The sequence below is a fragment of the Terrapene carolina genome, unplaced genomic scaffold, assembly GCF_002925995.2.
Source record: "Terrapene carolina triunguis isolate 2854851 unplaced genomic scaffold, T_m_triunguis-2.0 Scaffold88, whole genome shotgun sequence".
Taxonomy (NCBI): domain Eukaryota; kingdom Metazoa; phylum Chordata; order Testudines; family Emydidae; genus Terrapene; species Terrapene triunguis.
In genome coordinates this window covers 37,528,506-37,544,412 of record NW_020664439.1, presented here as the reverse complement: position 1 = coordinate 37,544,412, position 15,907 = coordinate 37,528,506, and the positions used below count along the sequence as shown (strand labels likewise).

General features: G+C 38.5%; 1 protein-coding gene across 7 annotated transcripts in view; it reads right to left on the bottom strand.

Annotated features, from left to right (window-relative positions):
* The window catches only part of NLGN1 (neuroligin 1), a 456,846-nt gene that overhangs the window by 317,488 nt on the left and 123,451 nt on the right, over positions 1-15,907 (bottom strand). The window lies entirely within an intron of this gene.

The following is a 15,907-nucleotide window of genomic DNA, read 5'->3' as shown; positions in this document are numbered from 1 at the left end:
AAACAACGGGTGAAATCTTGGCCCTACTTAAGTCAATGGGAGCTACGTTTTCCATTGACTTCAGTGGGACTAGGATGTCACACAATCTATACAAAAGTAACATTTAAAACACAGGCTATTCAAGTCTCAGCATAGGCAGGGCAACTAACATCTTACAATCAAAACTAAGAATAATGGAATTAAGGTTTAATAATTCCCTTCCATATTCCATGCCAACACAAGTACCATTAACATGTAAGGAGATTCATCATTTTTTGCAACAGAAAAAAATTGCCCTTCTCTCTTAGCAAGTAATAAAAAATACAGCAGAAGAAAAGTCAAAGGCCGTAATGAAAATATTTCCATATATCATGTATTCCACATAGTTATGCACAAACACAAGACAGTTGGAACTCAGTATTATCTTTCCTTTTTTCAGAGCTATCCAATTTCCATGACATTCTGTAATTTGCATGCAAAAAAAGCAATCAGTACAAACACAGGACTCTAGTTAAAAAACGCAGCCATGCACATAGTAGAAAACAAGAACTTTCTCATGCATAAAACAGACAAAAAACAAGAACAAAGATGAAAGGTGTGTGTCGATATCTATAGTACATGTAGGCAAGAGGCACGCATTAACTTTAAGCACATTGAACAATGAAGTAGTGTTAAAACATTTGTATTTTTATGTACTTCTGTTATGTTACAGGATATTAGTAATCCAACATTAAGCCTGCAATCTGTGCAAAGAACACTATAATTCTGATTAGTGCACTTAAAAACAAAAACTCTGAAAATGTTGTTTGTATTGCACCAGGTGCATGTGTTTGACAAACATAAATAATCCATGATGTACCATGAAATTTTAGTTGTGAATTTAGAAACCAGACCATATACACCTCTACCCCGATATAACGCTGTCCTCGGGAGCCAAAAAAATCTTACTGCGTTATAGGTGAAACTGCGTTATATTGAACTTGCTTTGATCCGCCGGAGTGTGCAGTCCCGCCCCCCTGGAGCGCTGCTTTACCGCATTATATCCGAATTCATGTTATATCGGGTCGCGTTATATCAGGGTAGAGGTGTAGTTGAAAACCACAGTTGAATACCTTAATTACTGCATCGGTCAGGAGAATAGTTTCAAGCTCATTCTAAATACAGAACACTGGAATTATACATCATAAATTCAACAAGAGAATTTTACAATTACACCTGCAAACAATCATTCTGTTTAATTCAGAACCTCGGTGAATGCAATAGCTTCTGCTAATGGAAATCCTCAATATAATCGCTACAAATTATGATATCTACATAATGTGACCCTATCTAAATCCAGGTAGCACCCTACCGATTTGCTGCTATCATTCTCACACCATAGCTACTATACTCCCAAAAAAGGACAAAACCACTAAGTATAGCAAGGAAACTAGAAAATCATTCACTTAAAGGTATGTTTTCATTACAGCATACAGGGAAGAATCAACTATTACCAATTCTAAGAGATATGCATACAGTAACCAGTAATGGCATGTTACAGTCAAAAATATGTATTCTTTTTAAGGGTTTCTTGACAACTATTATGTTAAAAGGAGTGACCCACAGGCAAACCTAGAGACATCTGAAAAGACAAATGTCTCATGTATTTCTGTAAATAAATTGTGTAGAGGGAAAGTTCTCTTTCTCGGACTGAAACATTTAATTGCAAATAGAAAGATGACTAGTCCCTTATTATAAGGGATGTCCCTCATATGGTACATTGTGTTTCATATCTGTCTAGAAATCAATATAATCCCATATCTTAACAGCAGTCATACAGAGAATCAAACACTGTTATACAAAGGTATGATCTTGTGCTGCAAAATGATGCACAGTACAAGTGAAACATGCCCCTTACAAATAAGCTTAGCCTCTATTTTTCATCAAATTGCCTTTTGTTTCTTTGAAACGTAGGTGGTCACTTTGCTGGTCAGCTTCCTACATGGCCATATTCAATACACACAGTTCCTAGTAACAGCGGGAAACACCCTGTTAATGGAATCAAATGATCCTGAACATACTTCAGGCTAGCATAGTTTAACATGATTTGTCTTCTCAGTGTAGTCTGGAATCCCAGATTTACATTTAGGTTCTATCAAGTCTAAAATAAGATGCTCAACTAATCTCCTCTCCTGGTGGGGAGAATTCATTCCTGATGAAGGCAGGTAGCAACACCATTGCCCTCCCTCCCCTAGATAGTCTTCCAAGATAAATAGTAGGTGTGATTTCTAGCATGACCTGGCCCATTCCTGCAAACCTTATTGTCTGCAGCATCCACTTTGGCAATGGCCACCTCAGAGCAACAAATGCCTACCTCTTTCAATACACTTTCTGCCACGGGAGATCTACTCCTGAAGCCACTGATGTGGTTGAAACCTAGGTCATCGTATCACAGTGTAGAGAGACCTCTGTAACTATGAGTAATTACCTACTTCTCAGATGTATTAATGTTTGTAAATGCTCTGTAGTCCTTGGATGAAAGGTCTGTTTAAGTACTATTGCTCATGTGGCTGTCTGAACCATTAAACTCCAAAAGAAAGGCATTGTAACCTTGAGATCTTAAAGAAACGGTGGCAATTTTTTGTTTGGCTATCTGTGTTAGGTACTTATATGGCCCCCTTAACCATAGTACCTGAGGCTAGACAATAGGAAACCAAACTTCTGAAACTACCAAAGCAATGGTAGAGGTTTTAGACCTGGCTTTCCTTTGCTTCAGCAGTGCTTCTCATTCCAATATAGTAAATAATGCCGACTGTTTCCTTATTCTCAGGAATAATCACTGATTAATACTGTTCCTGTGTCTGCCTACTAGGTTAAGTTAATAAGAAAAGGGCTCAAACCTGCAGCCCTTACACAGGAAACACTCCCACTGAAGTCAATGTGAGTTCAGCACAGGCAGTAAGAAAATAAATCCTTATGGAAAAATCCTACAGAATGTAACAGACAAGAATATCCCTTCAATAAAAAATTTAAACAAGCTCTGGAAATGTATAGCAGGGACAGAATTCTCAGTTAGGTTCAAATAAATATTTATAGAAAGTTTATGTTTATGCATCTATACTTTTCCTACAATAATGTCTATGGCCATTTATTCACTATTAGATTTTATAGGGTTTTTCCATTGGGGAAAGAATTGGTTTTGATTTTATATTTTGTGCAGGTGCTAAAAGCTAATTAAACAGAATTCACTAGATGGTAGCAAGACAGGGAAGACAGAGCAGCATAAAATAAAGCTGGTTAACTTTCCAGAATTACTTCTCATGGCGCCAGACTACTACATTTATAAGTGGCTTTAGATCTACTTTTTCATTCCGTTGTTCCACTTTTGCCTCTTAGTATCCTTGATGAATACTCACTAGTTCCTCTTATTTTTTCACTCATTCCATCTAACACTTGTGCATCTATTAAGAAAAAAAATCCTTTGATTATGTTTATAAACTAGCCTTCAAATAGAAAGAGCAGCTCACTGGTCTGGACCAAGTTGTAACTATCATTTCTGCTTCTTTTTAATGCCATAAATATCCACTATTGGCACACTAAGCAGGTCTCTTAAATTATGAAAAAAGAGAGACTGAAACCTCTAAAATGCTGAGGCAGGGTGATTTATTTTATCACGAAACTCTATAGGGTTTGAGTCTCCCATTGTAGCATACACAACTCATTAATATTAATAGAAAAGTAGACCCAATGTCAATTGAAAAGGGAGAGAAAGTGATTATTGCATTTAATGTGTCATCAAGACAATGAACAGTCTTATTGCAAAAACATAAGGAACGCTGTGTGTAAGGAGAACTCCTAATGAACTCTGAACTCATTTAATTCCAGAATAGTGGTTCTTACATTACTGAAAACATAATTCAGATTCTTCACTCTGACTAATCCAACTGATGCTAAAGAAGGATACAATGCATTTTTAACATCTCTATAACTGACCACTCTATGCTTACAGTGGAGTGTCCTTTTTAAATAGAATAAAAATACCAGCATTTCTGTGCGGTCAACTGAAGAATAATTATGTGCTTCAAAATAATTAAAATCCAACCATATTAACACTACCTTTTACCATTCCCTTTGATGCAGGACTAATGTACTCTCAAATATATTAAAGATGATTCTAAATTCTCTTTATGGTCTTGTTTCAGGAGAAATTATCCATGGCCTTTTGTGTCATGCATGCATTTGAAAGGCATGAAAGTTGTGGATGTTATTAGCTTTTGACCTGGCAACCCTAATCATCAAAAATTCATAATACACATAATCACCACTTCATTAAAAAAAAAGAAGCACCAAATCCTCACCAGAACTCAATGCAGCTACAAGCTGTGGATCTAGCCAAAATGTTCTATTGTCACAATAATAAGGAGGGGAAAGAAGGGTCTTTTACCCTGGGCTTAAGTAGCGTCCAGGGATCAGGTAATCACTACTGATGATTCTTTGAGTGCCTGCATTTAGATGAATGCCGTTCCTGGCTTAGATTGTCTGTCCCATAACTGGAAACTGGTGAAGGTGGTTTTAACAATGGAACAATATGGGTACTGCCAAGATTCATTAAATGGGTTGCTACATTTTGGAATTCTGGTTCAACATTAATTGCTCCATAACTGTTATAATATTATTATATATTTACCTTTAATTTAGGTGAGCTTCTATCCATCTACCACTATGCCTTCATCATTAGTATAGAAGTTTTGGTTGGACATTTAAAGATCTGTGAAATAAAATTTTATTTGTTCATTTTAGACGTTTGGGGCTATAAAATAATATCTGAGGTTTTGCTAGATCAGATGTCATTTTCAAACATTAGGTGACATGGACTCCAACTAGAGTAAATTCAGATTATTTTTTCAAAATAACATTGGTACTTTTCCAATGTATAATGATTTTTTTAAATTTCATTTTGGGATAGTCTCAACCTCCTAAGACCTTTACGCTCCATTATACTCATTGCTTGCAATTCTAAAAATCAGACATCTGACATATTGTTTCAGGTGTATATGTTTACATATTGATACAAGTCTTTATGACAGTTGCCTGTATAAATGTTATGACAAATTGGAAAGATCCAGTATGATGGTCATTGACTGAATGGTGGTATAAAATAATTTTAGTCATTTAAAAAAAAAACATGAAAAGCAGTTAGGGGGAGAAACAGAACCAGAATTTCTTTGGGAGGAGATTTTCAGAGGCCCAAATGACCCTAACTTGGAGGTAGGCTCCTAACTGCTGCCCACACTGTAACTGGGGAGTCTGACAGCAGCATGCATAGGCATACCCAAGCTAGCGTGGGTGCTAACAGCAGTGAAGCTCTGGCAGCATGGGCTTCAGTGTGGGCTGTACAAACGCACCCAAGACCTCAGCTACTTATTATTGGTACCACTGCTATTAGTACTTGCACTTGTACGGCTTGGTTTTGCCAGCTGGTGACCTCTTTCTTCATTCTGTCTTGTACAATTATTGTTTATTGTAATTACTTTAAGAAAAAACAACAACATTGTATGGCACTTATTACTGCCTTCAAAACCCAGCATGACTCTCCCTACTTGTCAACTCTTGTCTCATTCTAGGTTCCCCGCCCCATATTCACTTCTACTCCAATGATGTGAGCTTCAAATGCCCTTCATCAGCTTCTCGTACAATCATTTCTGTGCGGTCTTCCATGCTGCCCCTTGAAAAAGATGAAGAAGCTTCCTGAACTTATCCATAAAGTTCCCACCCTCTACACACACAAATAACTGCTGAAGACTCACCTCTGAGAAACTTACTGACCTTGGTGCACTTGAGGAGTAAACAGATTATATTTTACATGTCCTATTTATTCATATTTGCTAACTTAACTGTATAAGTGTTGCTCCTCCAGTCTGTTTTCTTTTCTCTTTAGACTGCAGGCACTTTTCTGTACGTACCACAGAAATAAAATAAATAATAAAACACAAATCGACAAAATTGTTAAGATCCACACTTCCTGCTTTCTTCAAGCCCTTCACCTCCCTTCTCATCGATACAACCTGACCCTGATTAAAAGTCCATTTCCAAATGTACTGTCCAGAAGAGGGCTTCAGATATAAATGAGGCATGATAAGGAACTGGGTTCCATTTCTGACCACCACAATTGCTATTGGTCCATATGATTGTGTGCACTTCAACTGTTCATTAAAAAAACAAAAAACAGAAAAGATTATTGCATCATTAGTCTCTATGGGGGCTAAGTTTCTTTGTCTTTGTTTCCACAGAACCTAATTCTCCCCTAATGAACCTTACAGAACCTATTTTCAGCTAGGCTAAGGTTTTTGTGACGACTTTGTGAGCAATTACTGTAGTTACACCTGCCAGTGAACTACAGGTACAAAAAAAAATAGGCATAAAATTGATTTACTAATTGCACCCACAACAAGGAAGCCACTTTCTGTGAAAGCTTCCCTGTTTAATTGCATACTCTTCAATCACCAAGCAGGCGATCATGGCACTGCTTACCTCTCCCCCGCTATATTTCTTCACACCAACATGCTGCGGAGTAGTTAGGACAGGATACCTAATCCTGCAACCTTGGCTTTCATGAATAGTCACACTTGAGTCAATGGGTTAGATCCTGATCTCTGTTTTACCAGTGTAAGTAAATTCTAGATGGGTGTAAATGACATCAGAAATGGGTACAATGGTGCTACTCATCTGAATACATTTTGCAAGAGCAGGTACACTGGCAGTATGCAATTTTATTTTATTTTGCTTATGACATTGACGTGAATATTTTGTATGGAGCCAACTATAAATCCTTATATGATTGTAATGAAAGTATATATCAGGCATTGTGGCCATCTAAGACTTTCCTTTACATAGCAGGCAGCCATTAAAAAAAAATCACTTTTATCCTAGCAAATAATTAAGCTTATGCAGAATAGCTTAGCAAGCAATCTCCTCATTAGTGAGACATACAGAGGAGCATTCTATTTAGGGGTGGCAAATATTCTATTCCCAGCACAGTGCCACTTGGGGTGCTGTGGCTGGAACACATTGATGTTCTCGCACAACAGCCAACAAGTCTAGTACTTTTAGAACACAATGTTTAAATTAATGGGCCATGCACCGCATTTAAATAAAGGCCCAAACACTTGGGCATGCGAGTCCCATGGATTTTGCTGGGGCTATTTATGCCATTAAAGTTCCTCATGTGTCTAAGCACCTGCAGGATCAGTCTCTATCATCAGAAACACCTAATAAAAATTCCACGGATTGTGATAGCACTTACAAAATGTGTCAAAAGATCCAATTAAATCTTATTTCTGTAGTCATGATCATTGCTTTCTGATAATAAGTTAGATAACTATCAATCTTTTTTATATTCTAGATACGAATGTTCATAAAATGGACCGGAGGGGTGAAGAAAAAAAATCTGATAGTCTGACAATCAATCTTTCTGGCTTATTTGAGTACTGGAAATCACACATACCTATTGTAACTTCTTAGCCACATTGGCTTCCATCACATATACCAGATGCCAATGCAAAAGGAAAAAACAGCAAGGTAATAAAAACCATTAGGGCTAGAGTCTATGAGCTTGGTTCACTCCCAGTGGCATAGGGGGATGGAATAGGCACTTGGGATAAGGTAGCAGTGTAAATAGAGCTGCCCCTCCCATATGCAGGGGCGGCTCCAGGCACCAGTGCACCAAGCGCGTGTCTGGGGCGGGCAAGCCACGGGGGGTGGCCTGCCGGTCGCCGTGAGGGTGGCAGTCAGGCTGCCTTCGGCGGCATGCCTGAGGGAGGTCCGCCGGTCCCACGGTTTCGGTGGCAATTCGGCGGCGGGTACGCCGAAGGCGCGGGACCAGCGGACCTCTGAAAGCCGCCTGACTGCCGTGCTTGGGGCGGTAAAATACATAGAGCCGCCCCTACCCATATGGATTCCAATGGGAGGAAGGGGGAGCAGCTTTAAATTACATTGGGGCTACAAAGGAAATTATGGAGAGAAAAAAAATCAAGGCAATTTTAAAAAATGATGGCTGGATAAGGCTAAAACACAAAACCTCAATGCCAGAAAATGTAAGGTTGAGGATGGAATGCCAGCCTCTGAACTAAAACTTTTATTTCATAGATTTCCCATCACAACCACATGACCATTATTTATACTGTTTTTACACATTCTATAAAGTAAATGTCAGTGATACAATAAGATATAGTCATTGTTTCGACAATAGTTGGCTTTACAGCATTTACCAATCACAATCCCACTCCACTTGGTTATATCTTTAATCCATGCAGCTTTTAACATTTAACTTGCATTAATGATTCACTTTGTTTTACAAATATTCATATTCCAGCTATGACACACATTCTTCCACTGCTGCTCTGCCAGCTGAATTGAAAGTGCATGAAACAATTTTCTGTGTTCATGAGTAATGACTAGGGTCTAGATCCTGCAAAGACTTATACACATATGTAACTTGAAGCACCTTAATAGAATCAATGGAGTCAACAGGCTAAATCTTCAGTTAATATAAAATTGGTGTAGCTCCACTGATTTTGATGGAGCTGTACCAATTTGCATTCTGAAGATTTGGATCAACAAGTCAACTCATGTGCTTAAAGTTTAGTACACACACAAGTGTTGGCACGATTGGGCCTTGAATTGAAGGGTCAAATTTATGCCAGACAAAACCCCCTGGAGTTACACCAGGGATGAATATGGTCTATTACTAGACTTTTAATCAGTGGCAAATAGTATTGAAGGTGCCCAACTAGCATATACTAGATGTGAAATAACTCAAAATTGTCTACAGTACAAATATATTCTTCTTTATTCTATTTGGAATGTAGATGGAATCCTAAACTCTTGTTATAAATCTCAGTGAAATTGCTCTAGAATTATAAGAAGGATATGAACTCTCTTTATTCTATAAGCTTCCAAAAGATCTTATTCAGCTCATGTGGTCGAATTGCAAGTTTGGAGTTCAAAGGTCCACAATTCAAATCCCAGCAGAAGAAATTGGCCACACTGTCATCTATCAATATTAAAATACTTTCACTTTTTTCAAAGGTCTCCAACATTAATGCTGCAATGGCTGATTTAAGTGTGTGAAGCTTTCACAGCATAAGAATGTACAAAGGGATACTCTTGCTACTGAGGAAGCTACACTTCTGACACCAGGTCATGAAGTCACCACCAACCTTAAGCTATGTTGCCAGATGATACCCACCGCTACCATCTGCCCAGAATACCTAAATAAATGTAGTACAACCAGTTTAAAAATTGACATGCAAGGCCTAATTTTTACTACACTGGGGAAAATCACGAAGTGCAATCAAGCCTGGAAGGCCCAGGATTTAGCACAAAACTACGAGTTTGTCAAGTCAGTGGGACATTACTAATCATGGACCCAACTATACTTCCTTCAAAAGAATCAACTTTAGTTAAGGCAGTACACCAGTCCTATAGGCCTGGACTATGAAGAGAGATCCATATGCACAACAATAATCTCTTGGGACCAGATTCTGGTGCCCTTCTTCATGTTGGATACCACTATAGTCCACAAGTAGCTCCATTAATTATAGTGGTTGTTACAGTGGCTATGTAGTTGATCTGTGGCACAGCTGGTAATAGAACCAGGCCCTAGATACTGGAGTTAACTTCTGCCAATGAAAAGTAGCCATGTAGAAGTAACTGCGCATTACAGAACAAATCAAATTAATCTATAATATTTTCACAAAGTAACCATGAATTACAATTAAGCATGAAACATTATTAGGCATAAATTAAGTTCTGCCCAGATCCACCACTTAGACCACATCCTTCCAGACTTGTGTTGTCCACTATAACCTGTGTACTATTTATAATGCACGACCTCCGAGAATTTAAGGGCTGGTGTAATCAAATAATGACAGCCAAACCCTCATTATCTAACTAACTATCTCTGGGGGCATCCAAAATCATTGAATAACCAGGGCTTTTGCAGTAGCTGTAAAGGAAGGCTGAGGGTGTTGCTTAAGTGGCTTCTTTGCCTGGCCCACCACAGGAACATACAATAGGTGGGTGGGCCAGGAGTTTAAAGGGAACCATCTGCTAGCCAGGTTTCCCATTCCCTCGCATCAACCCCAGCTGAACAGCTTTCCTGCAGTGGCATGCGTAGCTCAAAGAGCTGCCTTGCCCTCTGCTACTCTGTCCCATTCCTCTCTCATGCAGGCTCTGTCACAGAGACAAAAAGTAGGGAACAACAGCCCTGGAAAGCTTTGTTGATATTTTAACTATTGACCTGCAGGCCACATAGCACTGGCAGACAGAATCCAAATACATCTTTAAAATTCACCCAGCACAGCACTTCAAAAGCCAGTGCTGTACTGGGAATATATTGATATTGTTGGAGGGCATGCAGCTTGTTGTTAAGGGAGGAAAGCTCTAACCTTTAGGGAGAAAGGCACTCCTTCACTTCTCTCCTCAGCCAGTGGCTCTCAACCTTTCTAGATGACTGTACCCCTTTCGGGAGTCTGATTTGTTTTGTGTACCCACAAGTTTCACCTCATTTAAAAACTACCTGCTTACAAAAGCAGACATAAAAACACAAACGTGTCACAGCACACTGAAAAACTGCTTACTTTCTCATTTTTACCATATAATTAATTGGAATTGGAATATAAATATTGCACATTCATTTCAGCAAATACTATATAAAGCAGTATAAACAAGCCATTGTCTGTATGAAATTTTAATTTGTACTCACTTCACTAGTGCTTTTTAGGTAGTCTTGTAAAACTAGGCAAATATCTAGATGAGTTGCTGTACCCCTGGAAGACCGCTGCATACCCCGCAGTTGACAACCACTGCCCCCCAGTTGACAATCCCATGTACCCCCCAGTTGACAACCACTGCTCTAAGCCTCTCCCAGGACAGCAAATTTGGGAATTATTGGGTGCAAAGAAACTTGTGTGGAACCCCTGTGCCAGAGTGAATTTCACCTTGAATGACTCTAGTTTGTTTCAGTTAGGCACCATACATCATGGTGTGTGAATATATTTCTGCACCTGTACTCACATGGACATACAACCACACCTTACATATTGATTGTTTTCCTAAATAGTGAGCTTTTCAAGGTAGAAGCTGTGTTTACCTGTTCATGTGGACAGCATCTAGCACACTGCGAGTGCTACCAAAAGAGAAATGATAAATGCTGAAAATAAAATAAAAACTCATACTAACAACCTCTTGTTCAGTGCTGCACCATTCACACAGTTTGTTGCATTATAAAATAATAAAACTTCAACATAAACGTTTCTCCATAGTTCAAAGGATTTAAGGGCATCCTTACAATACTCTTTAATTGGGACTTTGTCTACTAGCTAAATTAAACATAATTATAATTGCCCTCATTTCCACACCTTTTGACAGAATCAAAGTGCATAGCTCTCAAGAACAGTGGTGGGAAAGTTCAGAGGGCAACACATATTTCAAAGGCTATCTAAAGAAGTATGAGACATGGGGAGTTGCACCAATCTTCTTATACGTATATATAGACTTTTTAGAAGAGCAAAGTTTTTAGGCAGAAAAATTCAAAACATCTTGGCACTGGAGTGACATTGAACAAGAATAGTACAAGCAGTGTTTGAAGATTAGAAGGATCAAATACATGTCATAAAAGAGTCATTTGCATTCTGACATGTTTTCAACATTAGCGTAGCTCTTGTTTTGAAACTACCATTCACTTGTTCTGCATGTTATATTAAGCATTCCCATATGGATACATAAAGCTCTTATACTGAATGAAGCATGAAAAGAAATCAGCACAGCATTTCTAATGCAGCGGAACTAAAAGACAAGTACAGAGTCTGAGGCCATGCATTTAGACAGCTTCAGTGGACTCCTACACAGGAACAGAAGGTTCAAAACAGATGTAAACGGAAGCCTTCTTCACCCACTTACTATTTAATAACTGACTATTACAATACTGAAGTTAGCGAATAGGAAATGGCCAATAAAAATAGATAGACTCACAAAATGTCACGTCCGGGTATACAGAATAGTTTTTGAAAAGTACATCAAGTTTAAGAGCAAAATGTCAACATGGCCCTTGCTTCCACTCTCACAGTACTCATTAAGGAGAGAGTTGACAGGTTGGGGACAACATAACATGTCTAATTCTTATCTAGTGACAATGCCAACACTCTGTGGAGAAAGGCAGACACAATGCATGCCAGATACAAATGTAAGGTTTCCCAGCATTTGACAGAATGTTTTCTCATTTCAAGATTCCCCCCCCCCTCGAACATCTACTTATTTTTAGTATACTATATGGACATAATTAGCAAAATTACTACACTAGGATTTTTAAAAACAGGTAATAGATTTTATATTGAGTGTTTTACAGTAAAAAAAAGTATTTTGTTCATAAGGCACGTGTGTAGAGCTCTTACATAAAGGTTTAAGAACCACCTTGACAGATACTGAAAACTTGAAACTTATACAGCAGCTGTGTTTTGATGCAGAAAAAAAAATTGATCCCAAACTGAATTTCTTAAAACTCTGGGCCTCAAAAGGTAAAAAGTTAAAAATATTAACTGTGAAAAAATATTAAATCATTTGATCTTCTGAAAAGGAGAGGGATCTAAGGTAAGGCAATTCTTTCAATATTTTTTAGTCTGTTTACTGGATCACTAGAGTCAATACAGGATAAGAGGCTGTGAGCTGTCGAAAGGTCTATTGCTTTCATACTGCATTGACCTCCCCTCCACCCTATTGGTTCTCCTCCTCCCTCTATTGTAATAAAATACAAAAATATTTTTTACAAGAGTTTTTCTCTTCTTTGCCTACATTGTATAATTTTTAAAAGAATTTAAGCAGTTCAAAATGCTAGACATTGGCATTTCATTATTTTGTGAATATCAGAGCACAAAACCTTTTTAAATGACAGAATCCCTTTGATATCAGATCTGTCACATTTTTTCCAATTCAACTCTATGGGGCACACTTTCCTTTCATCCCCACGGAAAGAAGACAGGGGAACTATCATGAAATCAACAACTGTATTTCATATTTGGATAAAGAACATTGGACTGAATGTTAGTGTCTAATCTGGATTTAATTTTAAGGGTGGGAGGAACTGTAGAGCCATTGAAATAATCTGGGCACGCTTTCTCGTTAATGTGTTTGCTAATTTCTTTTTTTATTTTGCAGTGAACTCAATGCTAGTGAAATATGCTCAAGAAAACCCTCCTGCAGATTGAAGTATTTTTTTTTATCCATAGAACATGTACAGCATGGACAGCAGTACTGTAAACTGTTCACTTACATATTAGAGAAGAATAATTCCCTTCATTGCAGGAATTACTGAGTGAAAATCTATGGCTTGTCTTAAGATCGTGGTCAGGCTAGATGATCACAATGGTCCCTTCTGACCTTAAAAACAAGTCTATACGTGTCCTTGAAAATCTCTCTCATCCCTGAACAGCAGGAACCACTGAAGGGATGAGGGCAGAGCAGTCAACCTGCTGATTCAGTCCTCAACCCAAGTGGTGAGACTGCTAACAAAGAAGCAGGGCTTTGGAGCAGAGCCCAGAGCTGGAGCGCGGAGCAGCTCCGGAGCAGTGGAGCTGCAGGTTTTTGCCTGGAGCTGGAGCGGAGCCAGAGCACAGCTCCAAAGCCCTGCAAAGAAGCCAGTTAAGATGATGATGGTCAGTCAACTACTAACTGGGACAAAAACTACTCATTTCACACAGGCCACTAACAGCCTGTTTGAATCTACTGAGCTGTGCTGGATTTGAACTGATGACCTTGAGATGACAGGTTCCATAGCCCACCATTAATCCTTGTACCATCCAGTCACCCTGGAGATGGTTTCAATATACTAGAAAAATATCCTATGGATTCACTTCTAGATCAAAATTCTGCCTTGGCACAAGCACTGATATCAATGGGAACTGCACCCATTTGAATGGGAATTGCAGCACTGCGTTTTGTTCCCAACCTCCTGATCTGAACAAAACACTTGTGATCTCATGCAGTCCTAGTAAGGTGCATTCTATCCTCTTAATATGGCAAACAAAGCTTATAAAACCTCTGGGAACTATAGTGCTTTACAGTGTGCAAAAAACAAAACAAAAAAAGACAAGCATCACTATGTAAATTGACTCCTGAACAACTTAAAACAGGACAAGGTGTTTTGGAAGTGATCTTTGCTAAAATATATGTATACTTTTGCACAGTCAATTTCACAAGTACTACATCCACTGTAAAAGACAAAAAATGCTTATAATCAAGCACGCAACAATGATGCACTAGCAATTTCTGTTGTGCTACAATTTGATCTGACGAGACTTCCTCCCAGCTGCAGTTGCATTACATTTTGGCATTTACAGACTACTCTGCAAATTAAGCATATGCTAATCATATACCAACTATCTACAAACAGAACAGGAAAAAATAATCTTCTACTTGAGACAATAGTCTGTAAAGGATATTTGTCAACTTCTCTGTTGGAACTTTGTTTTGAAGCTGGTCCCACTGGGACAAAACAGGTCTTTTTCTAACACATAAAGGCAATGTAAGTAAACACTGAGCTGTTTTGTTTACGAATTGGCCAAAGGTTTCTTCCATGTATCTTCTTGATAAGGAAAACAATATTAACACAACATGAGGTAAAAGAATTACATTTTTGTAATAATGATACACATAAAATTATTAAGCACATCATTAATAATCATCTGTCTTGGCAAACAGTCCCTGGGGTAACACCGGAATATCTTCTGTTTAGTACATAAACCTACAGCCAAGCCTCTAAAAACAATGCAGCATGTATTCCCTATTTCCCTGCTCCAGAGCCCACTAAAGTCAATGGGAAGACTGACCTTGACTTTAATGGGCTTTGGCTCAGACCCTAAAATCTTAAAAGGTATAATTAATAATCCAATTCTATCTTATTGGGCAGAGCAAACTCCTTTGGCAAACACAGTAATTATGGATATTTGTACATGTAACTGGCCTTCATGGCTCAGGCATCTTTTATATATTACTGATAGTAAACAATATTTTAAATCTTAAAATACCAAATTATAGCTTAAAGTAGGGAAAGTGCGAGTTATTCACACTACCTAGTCCCCGTGTGGATGCAAAGGATTGGGGAGGTCAAACTGGAGCCTTCCTGCTCACAAACCCATAGGCTGAGTACAATTTCAATACTTGCTTTCCCTTAAATAAAGGAGTGAGCAAGGCTAACACCCTAATCGTACTAGTCATCCCCAAAGTAGATGGGAAAGACTGAATAGGAGGAGAGGCCATGATCCTTTCATTTCTCTGAAGTCCAATGCCTTTTGGATCTCATACTTCGTATGAATCTACGTGGCCCAGTTTAAGTACTTTCTAGTTGTTATGGAACAAAGATTTTGGAAAGGAATTTTGACTTGGCAAGAGAGGAAATAAAACATTTTGGGCAGAAGATATTTACTAAGCTTCAAGATCTGGCTAAAACTGACTTGGGTCCAGTTATTAATAAAATAAATGACGACTGTGGTGGATGAGATCAGCTACATTTCTCACTTGGGGCAAAATCAATATCATCAAGCAGAATACTTTCCCACGACTATTTTAGGCTGTTAGGGTTGTGCCAGCAGGGATTTCACGTTACTACTTTAAGAAGATTAATGCAATTCTTCAGGAGTACTTGTGAAGTAATAATAAAAAAATCAAGAACAAAACTACAGGAATGACTCTCCTCTCACACGGTTTATTCACCCTTCCAAGTCCACTGACGTGAACGAAGTTACTTCTGATTTACATCAGAATGAGAAAAGCAACAGAGGGTCCTGTGGCACCTTTAAGACTAACAGAAGTATTGGAGCATAAGCTTTCGTGGGTGAATGCCCACTTCATCAGACGTGGTGACGAAGTGGGCATTCACCCACGAAAGCTTATGCTC